Genomic DNA, 17,339 nt, shown 5'->3' with positions numbered 1-17,339 from the left:
TGCAGAAGTTCAAAGAGACGTGCAGCATTTGCACCTCTAGGCCATGTCTGAATTACCTGTGGTTATGAACCCGCCCCTCCTCAGGGAATAGCATCTTTTTCATATTTCTCCACTGAAGCTTGAGGTTTGATCTCTTCCACCTGATTCACAACCAGTCAAAACGCCAGGTGCTTCAAAGTCGATGCTGTCAAACCCAAGACCTGTGCCTGTCTCCCCTTGGCTGGCACCCGTTGCCTGCAGGTGCCAAGCGAAGTCCTCTGCTCAACTTCTTCCAGTTCCGCTTTGAAACGTAGGTGAGTTTTTAATTGCCATGTTCTTTGTTAGTTGATTATATTCCTGGTTCCTTGTTCTGTTCGATAATAATTTGCAAAGGCTAGAGTTAGCTGTATTAATTCATCATGCATAATTAATCTTGCATAAATTAGCAGTGTAAAAGTTCCGTGCTGTGACTGGGCCTGTCAGCCAGGCTCGGTTCTGCCTGGAAGAGAGAGGCAGCTCTGAGCACGTCTCCGTCCCACCTCCTTTGGGCACCTATTTCAGTGCGGGATGAATCACATGCTTTCCTTCTCCTTGGAGGAGAAAGAGTCTGGATGACTCACAGACACCAGCAAAGTGTTTATAAATGTTAGATGTCCCAGTTAAGCTCACCTCCCTAAGCTCCTTCTGAAAACGCAGAAGAAAATAGGCATTTTCAGAGACAAGCTCAGTGGGCTTATTTTGGAGGCCTCATACCCAGATGACTGGCCCTGTGGAGATGCGTGAGCTTTCCATGGGAAGAGTCCAGAGGGAGTGGAGCTCATTGCAGATGCCTGTGTTAGGGCTTTTCTGGGCTGCGTGCAGTGTCAGGCTGGGGCTGTGCCCCACAGCGTTAGCTACAAGCCCAGGGGAACAGCTGCCATGCCTGCAGCTGTTACAGATGCTGCGAAGCATGACCCCAGAAGCTGAACCATAAAATCCTGTTCTAGTCCTTATGAAGGCTCCCGAGTTCCTGCTGGGCTGCATAGGGTGGGCGGAAAACTTGCGTGGTGCTGCAGTATGGGATTTTTATTTTCTTCACTCTCATTGTGTAAACTCTTCTTGAGGAGGGAGCAGAAACCTTTTTATTATTACTGTTGTTGCCTATGAATTACATTAATAAAGGAAATGCATGACTGTGGTTGCCACACTGGTACTGCTGATGGGTGTGGGTGGTGAAGCCCAGTTCCAGCAGAGCACTCAGCCGTGCTTCGTGCCCTTGGGCTGCAGGTCCAGGACATAGGGTGGCTCCTTGTGGTGGCTCCTTGGCCAGTTTGGTGCTGGGCAGCAGTTAGCTGCCTGCCAAAGGATTGCTCCTAAAGTGGGTTGAGGTTGTGTTTCCATTGTGTTAGATGGCACTGATATCTTAACCTCTTTGAAAGCCCAAAATCACCCAAACGCATCAGTTCTTATTGCATATGTCCCTTTAGGTTTGGGTATATTCTGCTAAGCCTGCATGCTCTTTGATTTCTACTCTAGTACTTCTCATTACAATAAATTTCTCTCCCTTATAAATATAGTTAAGATAATTGCTCCTTTTACAGCCTACACTTACCTTAAAGCTTTTAGCTGAGGGCTCTGGAGAAGCATTTCACCATCACCTCAGCCATGGGAGTGTCGCACAGCCCTGCTGCTGCTGTGCCCAAGCCCGAGTAAGGATCTGTTGAGGGCTCATCGGCTCCCTGAGAAGGATTCAGCTCCTTCCCAGGCCTGAAATAATGTTCATCACAGATGAACCGGCATACTTGCAAACTGCTATGTGGCTCGATGAGTGAGCTGCTATTTGCTATGGGAGGTTGCACGCTCTGTGCTTGGCTGCTTCGCGCTCATCGTTGCTGTTCCTCCATTTGGCTGTGGAATAATCGGCCTTCTGCATGGGTAGCTCACTGCGGTCAGTGTCTGGAAGGGGGTTGTTGGAAGTGAGTTAAAATATAAAAAAGGAATTTAAGAAACAGAAGAAATGATTTGCACTTCACTGTAAAGATGGTCCCCTTTATGCAAACAGCAGCACCAAGATACTACCAAACAAAGGCATATTTGGGAGAGCTGGCTGAGCATTTCCCATTTAAGCAATTTTCTTAAGAGAAAATGCAGCTTTCAGAAGAATAATTTCTGAGAATTTCATTTTTACTATTATATATTTCACCATCATTTTGACCTAAATCTTTTGCCAAGATGGCGCAAAGCATTTCATAGCACGTTGGTATTAGCTGGGACTGCCCGTACTGCTGTGCACTGAGCCGTAGCTCAGGACGCCCCGTGTTTAGCTGCTTGAAGGACGGCACCATCCTTGTCTGCAGGTTTCTTGCTGGCCAGAGCCTGTCACTGCTGTCAGAGGGCACACAGCAGGGCCAGGGCCCAGGCAGCCACAGGAGGACAGGAGCAGCAGGGCCCTGGGGCTTTGAGCGCTTTCCCTGAGCATGGAGCCAGCATGGCCGGGGAGTTGCACTGTAGGATGGGTGGAAAATCAGCAGGATCAGGCTCAAAGCCAAACTCGCTGGATATTTAAACTCTACCAATGAGTCAAGTTACTAATATTTTCTTTTGCTGGAAGCAGTACCTTCGGAGGATTTACTCACCGCAGCACTAAATCTGTTGCAGCAGATTAGCAGCATCGTTACAAGGGAAAGCAGGCTTGGGAAGGGATGGCTGGCAGAGGGGGGAAGGCTGGAGTGAAAGCAATCCACAGCCCCTCAGGAGAATGAAGTTAAATCATTTCAGCCTGTAAAAAAAAAAAAAAAATCAATTCCCAAGTTGTTTTGCTTATTTTATCCTGGTTGCTGTACGTTTGCTTCTTCATTGCAACTCAGGATATGCTGCCTGTAATCTATCTGTCAAACCCATCGCGTTGATTTACACCCCTGCTGCTCACGTCCAGTTTATCTCCCTTGCGAGCAAGGCGGCAGTTCTCTTACGATGTTGTGACTTTTTTATTATTGGAATTTATCTTGGGCTGTGACTACAGCACGGTGTGCTCGCCTCTTTTGGGGAAGGAAAAGCTTGTCGGGTCCAGAGGTGCCCTTTGCCCTGGGAGCACGGGGCGCATGCAGAGCGCGGCTATTGACTCCGTGCCTGCCGCAGAAGCTCTGCTCCCACTACGTTAATAGAGTTTAAGGAGGCAAACAGGAAGAAGAAAGCATTTTTCTTATCATGACAGATCAATTTAGGATGTTGTTTCCAACTTTGTAATGCTCTAGATGCCATTTCTAACAAAAATGTTTTAATCTCTGTGGCAGCCTAAATGCACCTGATAGACCATATGCTGTCTCTGGCTTGCGTAGATAAAATAATTTTACTGTTAACATCAATAATTCTCTCTGTTTCCACTAAAAGCTCTTCAGCATTATTCACGGGAATTGAAATATAGATCCAGAGGCAGCGCAAGGCGCTGTGAATGGGAACAGCCGTGGCTCCCTCCCGGCTCTGGGGGGACAGGTTTCTGCATGTAGGGGAGTGAGAGGGATGCCCGCGGGCAGGGTGAGAAGACAGGGGCACAAGTACTCCCGTGCCCAGCTCCATGCCAAAGTCACCATTTGAGGAGGCACTGGAGCGTTGGCAGGGATGCAAAAGACACAGCTCAGGGAAAATGTGCCCCATAATGCTCTGAAAGGCTCCCGGCACTTCAAAATGCTGCCAAGTGACTCAGGCATTGCTATTTTTTTGTAGTTACTTCGCCATCTGAAAAGCACAGAGCAATTGGAGAGGTTTCTAAGGTAAAAGAATGCCACCTGCATTTCACTGAAAATAGGGAGATTTAGTCAAGGCTGAAAATGTACTTGGTAGAGGCAGGAAAATGACCCCTGGAAGGGAAAGGGAGGAAAGAGCCCTGCCCTAGGCACACACCTGTGTCAGGACATGGCTACCCAGCCCTGTCTTCAGGTAGCCACATCCCATCACCGACCTGCCCGAGCTTCTTTGCAGAGGGGCACAAAGGATGAAGGCGGCTCTGTCCTCCTGAAGGCTGGTCCACACGTTGGGTACGGCACGGTGCTCAGGCGGGTCACGGGTCCCCAGCCTTCCATGTCGTGTGTCCCTATAGACCCAGAGAAAAACCCCTACGGAACAGGAGGTTAAGAGTGATGCTTTTTGCCTGCCTGCCTTTTGGGAAGTTCTTGTTCTGATTTCTCCTCCTTTTTTTTCCCCTTTTTTCGATGTGTCAGTGCACATTCCTACATGAGTCTTTGTGCTTGCATGGAGAGGGCTGCAAATCACGCATCAGGCTCAGCTGTTTCAAAAACCAATTACAGAAGATAAAAAACTAAAGTACAAAAAGGGAAGACCCAAATGAATACTGCAAAATGAATCAGGAGAGGGAAAACTGGGTAAAAAGAGAAACATATCCGAGCTAATTATTGGAAAGCCTCTGGTTTTGAAAAAGGACATATTTGATGGGGGAAAAATACGTGTTGTTTGATATCGTTTGATTCAGTGCAATCCCAAGATGCTAATTAGCATGCAGCAATAGGACAGTGCTCCGCATAGCTTACCTACACCTCTAATTTCCTAATTTCTCTGTCAAGCTGTTTTGTGTAAATTAGTCTGTTTAGTTCAAGAGCTTGTGCCTCGTCATTATTGTCTGCGGTGCCTTATTAGACCGTCTCTCTGTAATGATCACTTCACAACTAATAATATCTTCAGTTTGGGATCTGTTCCTATTCCCTGATCTAAAGCAATGATCATTTTCTGTGCATAAGGAAATTTGCTATCCGTTTCACTTATGCTGGCTGATTTCTTTCTACGCATAATAAGAGTTTTAGCACGGCCCATTTCTCTCCAAACAGCTTGACTTATTACAGAGATGCTTTGGAAGCCATGAACTTGGGTTTTAATTGGACATGAGATGGGAGCATATGGGATAGCACCTTCCTCGGGAGCTCAGCCCTGCGTTGGCTGGGGATGAGGGACCAACAAAGCCGTAGCGTATCATCTCTGCAAAGGGGTATTTTAAATATCATGTGCTTTTAGCTCCTGCCATTGAATTGTTAGCTGCTAACACAAATCCTGTCATGGCTGGGAGCCGGGGCATGTAGGATGAGGGTGTCTGTGCCCCTGGCCCCACACCGTGCGGGGGGCTCCAATGGTCCCGGGGTGCTGCTGGGATCGCCACCTGGCTCAGCACCTGGGGGGGACGAGGCTTTGCTGGGAGATATAAGCTCAGAAGGGATTTTTCACGCTGAATGGACCTCCGCACACCAGAGCCTGTGGATCCCAGGTGAATCAGTTTGTGCTGGTGAGAGGACACCAGGCGCCACAGACAGAGCCCGTGTCGGCATGTGGGCCTGTCTGACGCGGCCTGCGCGGCCGCCCCTCAGTCCAGGCCTTCTGCTGCCTGGATGCTTTCCCTCAAAAGTCAGATCTGATGAGAGAAACCCATGTGTCAGCACGGCACAGTGACAGCCGCGGCTCCTCTCCCTCATCGAGCTGCCTCCTGCCGTTGTCTGTCGAGGTCAAAGCCCCAGCCCCTAGCTCCGGCCTGCACCACCAGCACCGGGCTCCCCGCTCCGGCCCTGGGCAGCACAGGCCCTCGCACCAGGCCCACGGCTCCCACCAACCCTGCGTGTTGTAGGGGGAACGCACTTGTAATCAGGCTGCTACCGTGTCGTCTGCACCTCACAAACGCCTTTAAAAAGTGAAAGCAGTAACATCAAAATGAGAGCAAGTTGCCAAAGCACTCACCAGTGTTTCCTATCGTGGATTTAATATTTCTTTGAGGTATTTCAGCTCCTGTGAAGTAAAACACCATCTTCCCTTCCCTTCCCTGCCTGCTGCTATTCCTTTCCAAGAATGAGCCCATAATTCACTTATTGAATAATAACTGTCACGTTTCCTGAGAGCACCAACCTTATTTATGGCTTTGCCCCTGGGCAAGAGGAAGCGAGGAGCTGCTGACAAAGACCCAGCTAGCTATTTATGTCGAGTTTCATTTCAGGGAAGGAGCATCTTGACCTGCTTTCGTGGTCTCTGAAGCGGTGCTAGCAGCATAGGATACAGGGACTGAGGTCCTCAGGGGACTTCCATCATGCCAAGTGGAGCTGGAGTGTCAGCTCCTGCCTTTACCAAGACGAGGTCATCGATGGGCTCCAGCACTTGAATTTAAGGATCCAGGCCATACTGGTGTGGGGAATGGCACTTAGCTGGCAAGGGGCTTGTGCAGGGGTCCTGCAGATGGAGGATGTCCTCAGATCTCCATCACGCACTTAGAGATTTGGGCATGGCACCCTCTGCTTCATTGGCAAAGTGATTGGAGGTTCATATCATCTCTTGTATGTTTAGAGATTTATACTAAACGTTGGAGATCTAAAGTGAGTTTAAATGTTTTAGTGGTTAATTATGAAACGGGGAGGAGCTGCAAGTGTTTTGGGCTAGTGGAACCATCTGCAAGAAGTAACCTGTCAGGGTCAGACTCTCTCCGTTTTTACAGAGGCTTCCTGAATAAACTCAGGTATTTATGGATGCGTTTGCCATTCACAGGCATTTGGAAGTGTCTCAAGGGCTTGATCTACCCTTGTGCTTAACGTTTTGCTGGTTTATTGTTGGGCACTGTGCAAGCCTGAGCTCCCTGTCAGGGATAAGAGAGGGCATGGAAGTGGTAAAGCAACAGGGGAAGTGTATGGGCTGCAATGTAGCACAAAGCCCAAAGGGGCCTTGGAGCCCCACTGATGGGCTTCGTCTCTCCGGGCAAGGACAGATCTTTGGCACCTCGATCTTCCCATCATTGGTGGGGCCCGGCTGTCCCCAGGGAGAGGCGCAGTAGCTGAAGGCAGCTCTCACAGCTGGGCACAGGTAGCCTCGAGTCTGGTGTCCAGCTCTGTGCCCAGGGAGCCCTAGCAGTTCATTTATGTCCACTGCACCAAAAATCAATGTGATCGTAAAGACCCCATCTACTTTACAGGGCTTTAGAATAACTTACTTGGTATGTGGCTATCAAAGCCTGTAGAAGTCTTCCTTTGGGGATGCCATAAGTAAGCATAATGATAAAGAGAAATATCTGATGTGAAAAGCCAGGACAAGTGCGCTGCGGTCTATGCTGAGGACTGCAGTGGGATGAAAATGTTCTGGAGAAAGAGCTTGCCCTCAAGAATAGTGGCAGGTGACCATTCCTGTAGCTCACAATGATTTCTCCACAGCTGATACATGTATTAAAAGCAATTCATCACTGACCGCTCTTGCTTAAAGATGCCATGGAGCAAAGAGATTCCTGCTGCCTAAAAGTGACTGAAGAGATGGCTCCGGTTCCTGTGTCCCTTGGGGAAAACATGACCAGCTAAGCAAAGTGTCTATGAGGGACTTTAATAGTGTTAATACTCAAATATTTGGATGAACAAGAACATATCTGTTTGCTTCTGCTTCTCCGGCATGGTGTGCTCAGTGGAGACACTGAAGTTGGTGAACCTGTAGCAGAGCTATAGGATTTGGATGGTCCACGACTGCCATTTCCCACAGATGTTGTGCAAAATGTATGTAATTCTGTTTCTTTCCCCAAGTGCTCTGAAATTGCATGTTCCATGTTTCAGACTGAGACTCATCATGGGAATTCTTTTTCTTGTCCAAGTCTATGACTCCGTACTGCCACAACCACATTGCAGCTGATGTAAAATGTTTTTCATGATTTAAGAAGCCCGAAAATCTTTGTGAGCTGAGCTGGAGATGCCTCACTGAGATGTTTAACTTGATGAAGCATTTCTGAGAACTGGGAAAAGAAGCTGGACGAGAGTGTACAACATGTCCCTGGGGTTGGCCTTGATGCTCACACAGAGCAATACAAACTCAGGTATAGGATAGCATATTAAAACAGCTCCCCACAAACCAATTTAATAACAATGACATGTAAACAACAGCATGGCAGCAATAAGGCAATTAGCAGTAAACTGAGTTACACAGCGGAGGCTGAGATTGCTCCTGGTGCTGTTGCTTTGGAAGAGGAATGAACGGCCTGCCGAGCGTGCAGGGAGCCGGGTGCTGTGAGCAAAAGCTCTGCTGCCTGCGGGAGCCTCCTTGGCCATGGCACCAGCCCCAGACCAGCACCGTGCTGTGCTCCAAGCGCCCAGGGGCTGGTGCTGCAGCTCTGGGAGCAGGGTGCTGGGGTTTGTGTTGTGCTGCACCTTACCCGGCTGCCAGAGGCTCAGGGCAGAACTCCTCACTATCAGTACTGCAGTGTCTTGCTCCTTGCATATCTCCTCTGCTTGAACACAGCAAAGGAGCACTGGGACTTGCTCTGCATTGTAGTACTGGCCCTCATCAGGCTTAGATTTACCGCTGTCACTTTGGTCCTGGTTACTGGGAAGTGAGTGTGTAGGTGTGGTAAAAGCTGTGAGAGCAGGCAAGCAAAGTCTGCAGCTTCTGGGTAGGTTTGGTGATAGCAGCTACACTGACAATGGTGACAGTAAGTGAACCAGAGTGAGTAACCGGGAGGCAGGGCCAATGCACGGGCAGCGGAGCGATGGCACTGGGGCAACCCTTTTCCCAGCAGCTCAAAGAGTATTGGTGCCCGTGCCGGTGTGTGCTGGCAGCACGGCCTGTGGCCTTACCTGAGCCAGCAGGCTGTGCAGCCCCATGAGGAATGCAGCATGGCAGATGCCTGTGGCACAGGAGGAGATTTTCTCTACCAACCCATGGCCCTGCAGGCCAGCCCTGCTCCTCCAGCAGCTGGCAGGGTGACGGTGTGGGTGTGATGGTGCTGCCTGCTGAGCTGCCCGTGAGTAGAGAGACCTGGGCAGTGCTGGCGCTTCTGCAGAAACGTGGGTGCCTTTTTACCAGAGGAGGCTGGAGGGATCAGCAGTCCTGGCTGGAGACGAAGCCAGGCTCTGGAGAAGCAGTGATGTACATTTCTCATCCCTGTCATCTTTCCTTGGAGAAAAGAGGAGCAAGGGGAAGTGGCTTTGTCTTCGCTGGAAGCTGGTGTAGATGAAAAACCAGGCTCTTCTGCTCCCTAACCATGCTAGCTCTGATAGCCTAAACACTTCCAGTGAAAAACACTTGGAAAAGAAAAAAAGCACAAACATTTATTATCCTTTTTTAGAATAATTTTACTTTAAAATGAAGGTTGTCAAACAATACTGAAAGTGAACATAACATAAAAGAGAAGACTTTGCACCTTGGCAGGCTCTTTTGTCTTTGAAAGAAGATCTTTCGGGGGTAGCGGTGTAATATCCAAAGGACTCACGGCTACACAGAACAAGATTAGTTTCTCTCATCTGAAGACAAATGAGATATTTGTGAGCAAATGCAGAGAAGCATCTTCCTCCTGCCTCTTCCTTGAAAACAGAAAACCTGCTTCCAGAGCTGGCTGATTGACTGCATTAGACAGCAGCACAATTCAGATGAAAGATTATCTGACATTTTAAATATCTGTAAGTTTAATGTAACAGGTAAAGACTGTCTCACAGGGGTATTATATCTATGGAGTCACAGTTTTACGAGGTGATTATAACACAAGCAATTGACTGCCATGTGGAGTATGTGCTAAATGATATCTTGAATAATGATGGTTCACTTGGCAGCCTGACAGGTCTCTGATCCATTTATAACGGCACAGAAACGGGGATGCGCGAGCAGCTGCCAGGTGGCACTACCAATGCACTGGGATAAAGTGGCGAAATTCAGCACCGTGCAGCAAGTCACCATGCAGCATTTGGTGGCCTGCAGGTGTACGAGGCTGTGAACGGTGGTCACAAACCCGGATTTCTGCTCCGGGCTTCCCAACGTGATGCAGTGCCAGTCCTGCGAGGGGCTGGAGACCCCGGGAGCCATGCGGAAAATCTGCTTTTAATGCTTCCTGCAAGGAACAGGCTCGGAGTTGGGCCCAGGTTCTGCTATCTGAGCTTGAAGCCATTCCTCTGTGGTTTTAGGGGTCTGATCCGTCTGCAATGCCTGCATGGAAACCATGCTGCACAATTTGGACACTGGGGGAAAGAATAGTCTGATAAATTGTCTTTTACCCACTGTAACCGTGTCACTGCTCCCTGCCTGACATCCCATTAGATGTGAGAATCCGAAAGCTAATGCATGGCACAGATCTTGAAAGCAAGCCTCGAGTGCTGCCCGGATGAAGTGGGGGGGGGCATCACTAGCACCTGGCTACGCTTGGCTTCTGAGAGCCCCCTCCTCTCGCAGCAGGCCCATGACCTGTGCTCCGCCGCTTACAGGTTGCTGCTCCAGCCTGCGAAACTCGGCGTCGCCACTTCTCCCGTAATCAGGGACTCTGCTGAAAACAATGCCCCGATGCAGATAAAAGCCTGACGAATTACAGCTCCTCAAGTCTTGAGAACAGGCAAATGTTATGCAAAGAAAAAGAGCAAGAGACCATTTCAGAGCCTTTTATGGTGATTCATCTGGGAAATTATCTGGGAGCAGATAATTTAATGCTAATGGCTTTTTTTTTTTTTTGTCCAGCATCATTGTGAGATGATATTCCAGCATCCTCTCTCCATACAAAATGGGCTGGTTTCTGCTTTGAAATTCGTCAGCTGTGCAGCCAGTGAGGGGTGGGAGCACCGAGTCCCCAAGACCAGGACATATTTTCCTTAGGACTGCAGTACCTCCTGGGGACTGGAGGCTTTGCTGAATGCATCAGGTATCTTCTGTAGAGCACCGGCATAGTCCAGGGCCTGACATCTCGGTTGGTGCCAGCTGAGTCGCCGCAGGAGTTAAGGACCCGAGCACCAGGCAGGTGTGCAAGACCCCAGCAAAGGCACTGCGTGCAGAACAGGGGAGAGCGTGTGACTGGGGAGGCAGAGGACAGGCAGAGCAGGGGAATTGTTTGTTGATTCCTGTGCTGAAAATACTGGAATTTTTTATCTATCTTGTAAACAATGTTTAGTTTTCAAGCCGCTGTGATAAATCAGCTGTAGCTCTGTTAGGATGCGGTGGAGGTAACAGCATGGGCAGCCTGACTCAGCCCTCTCCCTGCGCCACCCTTCTCCAGGACCGTGCCCTCCCCGTCGGTCTCTGCGCTCCGTTTTCTCTCCTTTCTTCCCCTCGACACTTCCATCTTGCAAGGAGAGCTTGCACAACTAGACCGCCCGAGCGGCCAGGCCTGCTCCCAGAGACACGGGAAAGCTTCCACCAAGAGGCTTGGCAAGGAACAAGTTTCCATCCAGGTATGGGATGTGTTTTTGTTCCCCTCAAAGTTTTCAAAAGTCTTCCTGGAGGAAATCAGAACCTCTGTATTTGTTGCTGCAGAAGCACAGCTGGAAAGACTTGGCAAGTTTCCCTGTCAGGTGGCTCACACAGCGCTACACAGGAGTCGGTCCCCTGCAGTAACCCTTTAGGCTGGGCTGAGTTTTTTGATGTTGGCCCCAGTTTTTGCTGGGCCATCGTTTTCAGCATGCCCTTCTTCCCTCCCTTACTTCCTTCACTTTACCATTCCCCACGGCTGCTGAAGAGCTCGTGATTTCTGACGTTCCTCCTTGCAAAGAACCACCCTTTGGTTTAGAGAGTTCAAACCGAATGTTTTCCAGTGTTTTCCAGCACTGGCTCCACTACCCACTCTCGCTCCCTCCAGCCCTGGTGTTTTTTCAGGCAATAATTGAACCCAATGGTATTCCGAGATGTGGCATGTAACAGAAAATAGACTGAAACAAATTAGAAGAAAATGCATTTGCAATCAAAATGACCCCAAGGCGTAACACATGCTCTTTCCCCCATGTGTCATGATGAATGGTGATACAGGCACACCGCCGAGATGTGGAGACCACGCTGGCAAACCGTTTCCTTCAAGTGTGACAGCGATGCTAAATCACTGCTGCTGGTTTTGTGCTGGGTGGTCAGAAAAGCCTCCAGTGTGAGAGCTGTAGCTGAAGAATAGAGGGAACATTCGAGCCAGCTAAATCCAAATTCCATAAGATCATAACTTCTTTCTGCATGCACAAGGTAAAGGAAAATAGCTACAACTAATTTCATTTCAATTTTACATACCCCTTGAGGCACCTGTAGAACTTCCCACTTAATGATAACTTAGGTGTGAAAACCTCTTGGTAGAGAGCTTTGTGAGTTTGAAACTCCATGCGTGTTTTCAACATAATATTTTGTGTTTTAGAAAACCTTTGAAACTCTTTTTTCCACTATCCTTATTCTCTTGTGGTACAAAGGAGAAGCTGACATGATCATTTCATAGCAGAAAAGTAAATTATTTGATAATGAAATTCAGGGAAATATCTTTTTCTTTTTCCTTCATTTTCTAACTAACAGTGTTTAAACATTAGCTAAAGAAAAAGAGGGAGATGGGAAAATACAGGAGAGCTGTTGTTTAATCAAGACTCCACTACCTGACCAGTCTTCAAAACAGCAGTAATCAATTCCATTGCATAGCCTTTTGGTTTCTGCTACAGTCCTGGGAACCTTAACTATAAATAAAATATAAAATTGCAGATGTCAGAGCTTGCAGATTAATTAGCAGGATAAAAGGCTGGTTACAGATTTGATGCTGATCCAGGGATTTTCTGTGGATGGTTTTGCAAGCCTCAGTGATAACTTAAAACCAGAGTTCCTGGTATTTTGGATGGCCTCATAGGCATTGGCTTGAAATGTGCTTTAGAAAGGATAGCATCCTATGAATGCTTAAACAAGGACGGAGGATTTATGTGCTGCTCAGAGAGCATCTCGGCCTCCTGTACCATGCTGGCTTGCAGCAGGGGAGGCAGGGAACAGTCCCTGGCAGGTGGAGTGCTTGAAGCTGTGAGGAGCAGTGTGGCAGAGCTTCAGATTTCCTGGCACGCAGCGTTTCTGTATAACGTCCCAGTGCTACTGCCGGTGGGTGTGCGGCTGGTTTTGCTCTGGGGGCAGATGAGCCCCATGGGAAGGGGCTCTGCCAGTGGCTGGGGTCCATTTTGCTATATCTTTATCCTGTAAAGCTCAACATCTAGAGATATAAAGTGTAAGAATAATAAAACACAAACATTTCAGGTAGCATTAGGCAGAACAGAACTGCACAGCCCCAAACTGCTGCTGGGCAGTCCCAAAGGAAACCACGATGGGAACCAGGCTTGATTCATCTTGCTGTGGAGCATTCCCCATCCATCTGCTCTGCATCTCATCTCATTACGGTGTGGCTGGGGACTCTTGTTCAGGTTAACAACATTGAGTGCTGTGCCTCCTACAGCCCTCAGAAGTTGTCTAAACACCGCGGCCATCCAACACTTTGGCCCCAGCGTGCTGCCACCGCAGGGTGCTGAGCTGCCTTGGGGGGTGCGGACGGACATGTAGCGCCTGCAGGAACTTGCTCCTTTGGGGATTGTCTGTGGCTTATGTTATAAGCAGTAGCGTGTTAGTGGAATTTGGCAAAAATTAAGAAATTAGGCAGTATGTCCTGGCTTCGTGTATACAAAATGCCATGATAGTTCTTTTCCATTTATTTTGGTTTGAAAGCAAATTTCAGTGAGTCACTCGCCTGTCAGTAGCGTGGTACGGGGATTTGCTGGAGATGCCCATTGGCATCGCTCAGGTCTGGGTGCACGGAGCATCTCAGCCCCATCTCCAGCCACAGCCTGGTGTCTACTGAGGGCCACAGATAGCGGAGCAGAGCATGCTGTTAGAGGGCTGCGTGATGCCTGGCATGGTTATAACCAGCCCGTTGTCCTCACACCGCCATGCCTTGACTCGTGGGAGCTCCTCGGAGGAAATCCAGCAGCATTTTTTGTAAAAGTGCATAAAGCAAAACATGAGATGGAATTTCCCCCTTTTCCCTGGCACTGTATAGCTGTCTGTTTGTCTTGCTGGGGCTGAAGCGATGCGTGTTTACCTATCGCCCAGGCACCAAATGTTCCTTCTGCCACCGACAGGACGCCCCCCCTGCTTAACTGCAGTGCGGTGGGCGGCTGCAGACGCAAAAAACGTGAGTAGTGCAGGTCGGCACACACAGTGGTTTCCCCAGGCAGTCCTTTTTGGGGGCTACCAGGATCTGTAGAGAGATTCCTGTGACATTTGCACTGAGCAGGGCTGCAGTGTGTGACGCTCGCTCTTGACCGACCGGACGCAGTTTACCAGCAGTAAGGAGCAGTTGGTGTTTGTGCTCCAAATAGCTGACTCAGCAACCTCCAGCCCTTGCTTACCCTTGGATTTATTGGAAAAGTGCTCTTCCTTCAGCATCGTGAGATGCACTTGAGCTGTTATAGCTGCATAAGAAGCATGATTTATGTTCCCTCTTCCACGACGGTTCTTCCAGCAGGGACGCTGGTTTCAAGTTGATCTTCCCTCATCTGCAGACAAGTCCTCCCCAACAGCACATGAGTGGTGCCAAGTTGAGCACCCAGAAGATGGTGATGCCAGGATGAAAGTTTCCCATACACAATTAACTTGCTGTCTTGGTCACACATTCTGGAAAGGCAGCTCTAGCGGGGAGCAATGCGTCATGGTGCCAAGGGGGAGCAAAGCCCAGGCTGAGTGGCCAAGCAACCAGATCACCCAAACGTTTTGATAAAAGAAAAAGCAGGTGATTTCCTGTATCTTCACCTACAAAGTCAACTGACTTGCTGGGGCTGGATTTCCAAAAAAAAAAAAAAAAAAAGAAGAAAAAAAAATCCAATTATAAAAAGCTTTAGCCTAAACCAGTGAGCGGAGGAGCTGTCCTGGGCAGCGTCAGGCAGCAGTGCCGGCGGACTGCTCCTGGCCCCATCTACGTTTCATAAATAAGTTCATTACAAAGACATACTCCATAATGTAGTGGAGTGTCTGTGTGATTTAGGCCCCAATTTGTATTTGCATGATATATGTCCTCTTGCATCTACTCCTTTTACTTACTGACTCTGTAGTCAATTCTGGGGATGTTATTTGAAGTTTGTTTGGCAAATAGAGGAGCTATTACCAGGTAGCACTCATCACAGGGACTTTTCAAAATTGCTTTTCCAGTAGCAAAACATTAGATAATAAAATGACAGTACACAACCCATTTTAAGAATACCCTTCCTTGTTTTCTCTGCCATAGTAGCTACAATTGATTTATTTCACAAAGTTCATCATGTTTTAAAGGATGGGACCATCAGTCACGTACCTCGCGCTGTCTCATAAGCAGAATTCAGTTGTGACAATCTGAATGAATACAAATGGGTTGCCAAAGTATCCATCCCTGCGCGTGCTTTCACAAAAGCTGAAGTAAGAATGTTGTTCATTCGATCTTGGAGGGGATTGAGATCTCTGAAGGTGTATTGTCTAGAAGAAAGCAGCAGAGAAATTAAGGCCTATCAATCAAATCCAGCCTCAGAACGTTAATTGATACTTGCCAGCCATTAGATGAATGTAATAATCTATCAGCCAACCATAAAAGCAAACCATTGGCAAACTGGTACCAAATGTCTATTGAAGTCCATCCGGGATTGAAGTGAGAAGAATGCAAAGGCAATGCCTCCTCCCTCCTTATTTTCTTTCCTTTTTTTTCCCCCTAAAGATCTCTGTTTATTTTTCCTATGCAGAGTGAATGGCTGTTAACTTCTTTCTTTGCAGCACTCCAACTTGTTAACTCCCATTCAGAAAAAAAAATCACAACAGAAAGAAAAAGCAAAAAGAATGAAAACAAAAACCTGCAGAAAGCCTTGTTTTCATTTCACAGACAAGGTGGTAACTTGGATATTTGCATTTAGAAGAGTATGAAAGGAGTATCGGAAGAGGAACAGATTTTATTTTTGTTTGTCTTCTCAGCTTTGTGCACATCCATTCAACACAAGACTAAAACAGAAATGTTCTCCTGCAACCCGGCATGGTCCAGGAAATGAAGTGCAGTACCTCTGGGGTGGTGGGGCTGCAGTGGGAGCTGCTGCTGGCTGCGGGCAGAGCAGCTGATCCCTCTGAGCCGGCCACATCGCCTTCCCCCCATCCGAGTCTCAGTGCTTTGTCTCACCCTGTAAAACGGGGGTGAGCTGAGCTAAAGCTTGGCACCTTGTGTATTAATGTATCACAGTTGATGGAGTTGCTCTCAAACATCTAATGGGTAAAATTGCAGCCAAGCCTCCGTTGGGCTGGCTCCTTCTCCCCTGGGTACAGCCTTCTGCCTCAGCCAAGTCGATGTCATAAGGGGCACATGCCCGAAGTTCACCATGGAGCCGTGATCTAGTGACATTATGAAAACGGATGAGTAGCAGTGAGGGACTGCAGAAGCTGAACTGCCAGCACAGCCTGCTCTGAACAGGGGTCCAAATGCTCAGGTACAGACAGGACTAATCAGAAAACATTTTCAATGTACCTGATCAGGAATCTGCAATAGGGCAGATTTTTCCCTATCTCTTTTGCCAGATTTACACAGTCATTTAGAAACAATATAATTGAAAAATCTCTTTAGCTCAGGATAATATTTGACAGTAGAAAACAGAGGAAGCATTGGTAAACACACAGGATTTTTGTGCCGTGCGCTAGCAAAAATTGATTTGTTTGTCTTTGGGGCAGGAGATATTAATATTGGCCAACTTCAATCATATTTCTTTGAGAAAGGCAGCTGAAAGATGCTCCATCAGCTGTCGGTCCTCACCTATAGCGCTGCATGTCAAGAGCCACCCGCCCAAGTGGAGCGTGCGAGTAGGGCAGCTCCTGCAGCGCCTGCAGGTGTGGGCTCATGCACCAGCGCACAGGATACTTAACTTCCTTGTTGACGGTGGACTTTTCTGTGCTGTCTGATGGCTACCACGGTTAATATGTTGTGTGTAATGTAAATCAGTGGCAAGTTAGGATGTTGGGCTTGGTGCAGGACACCACAGATGCTCTGAATTCAGTACCCAGAGGATGACAGAATCAGGCCTCTCCTGAACCATTGGCATAGCCAAACCCATCTCTACTTGCGGGATTGTATGAGATCTCTCTGTTGTTTGCTGCCATTTCATTTACTTAAACAGTTTGGTAGAGATGAGAGCTTTCTCCTTCAGTGTGGGTGTTATGCATACATAGGCACTGGGAGCAGCTTACACCTTTCATTTCCATCCTGGCAGGCATAAACGCCCCTGGGCAGAGCTTTATGTGAAACCCAAAGGCAAGCGTTTACATGGAAATCTGTATAACCTCCTAAATAATTTTATTTGAGATGCAAAGTTTTTATCCAGACCTGACTTTTCAGAGCACAAAAAAAAAAAAAAGGCGACATTTAGTACTAAATAAATGAGATGCACAGAGAACTAACTGAGTTTCATCTGCCAGAATTACTCAGCAGTAACATTTCATTAACAATAAATGCTCATCAATAGCTTTACAAATTAAAGTGATCTAGCAACTTTCCAGTGACTCCAGGCAACTGCCAAACAGTAAGGAGAGCAACAAGACAACGCTGAAGCAAGATCTTGTTCGGCATTGGGTCTCTTTTCTGGACAAAATAGTTTTCAGGTTAATGTGGTCCAGAGAATAAGTACATA

At 47.9% G+C, this 17,339-nt stretch overlaps 1 protein-coding gene and 1 long non-coding RNA gene across 8 annotated transcripts in view; one reads left to right on the top strand and one right to left on the bottom strand.

The window, feature by feature from the left end:
- KCNIP1 (potassium voltage-gated channel interacting protein 1) overlaps nt 1-17,339 on the top strand; it is a 376,078-nt gene that overhangs the window by 188,766 nt on the left and 169,973 nt on the right. The window lies entirely within an intron of this gene.
- LOC121077955 lies at nt 11,141-17,035 on the bottom strand. 2 transcript variants are annotated; one of them, XR_005824386.1, is made up of 3 exons: nt 15,730-17,035; nt 15,002-15,159; nt 11,141-11,810 (listed from the first exon to the last, which is right to left on the bottom strand). It is a non-coding gene; the product is annotated as an uncharacterized LOC121077955 (long non-coding RNA). The 2 variants fall into 2 exon arrangements; XR_005824385.1 differs by lacking the exon at nt 11,141-11,810 and adding an exon at nt 13,178-14,489.

This window comes from Cygnus olor, chromosome 14 (assembly GCF_009769625.2).
Source record: "Cygnus olor isolate bCygOlo1 chromosome 14, bCygOlo1.pri.v2, whole genome shotgun sequence".
Classification (NCBI taxonomy): domain Eukaryota; kingdom Metazoa; phylum Chordata; class Aves; order Anseriformes; family Anatidae; genus Cygnus; species Cygnus olor.
Note: the sequence above shows the minus strand (reverse complement) of the source record. Positions and strands in the feature narration are given on the sequence as shown.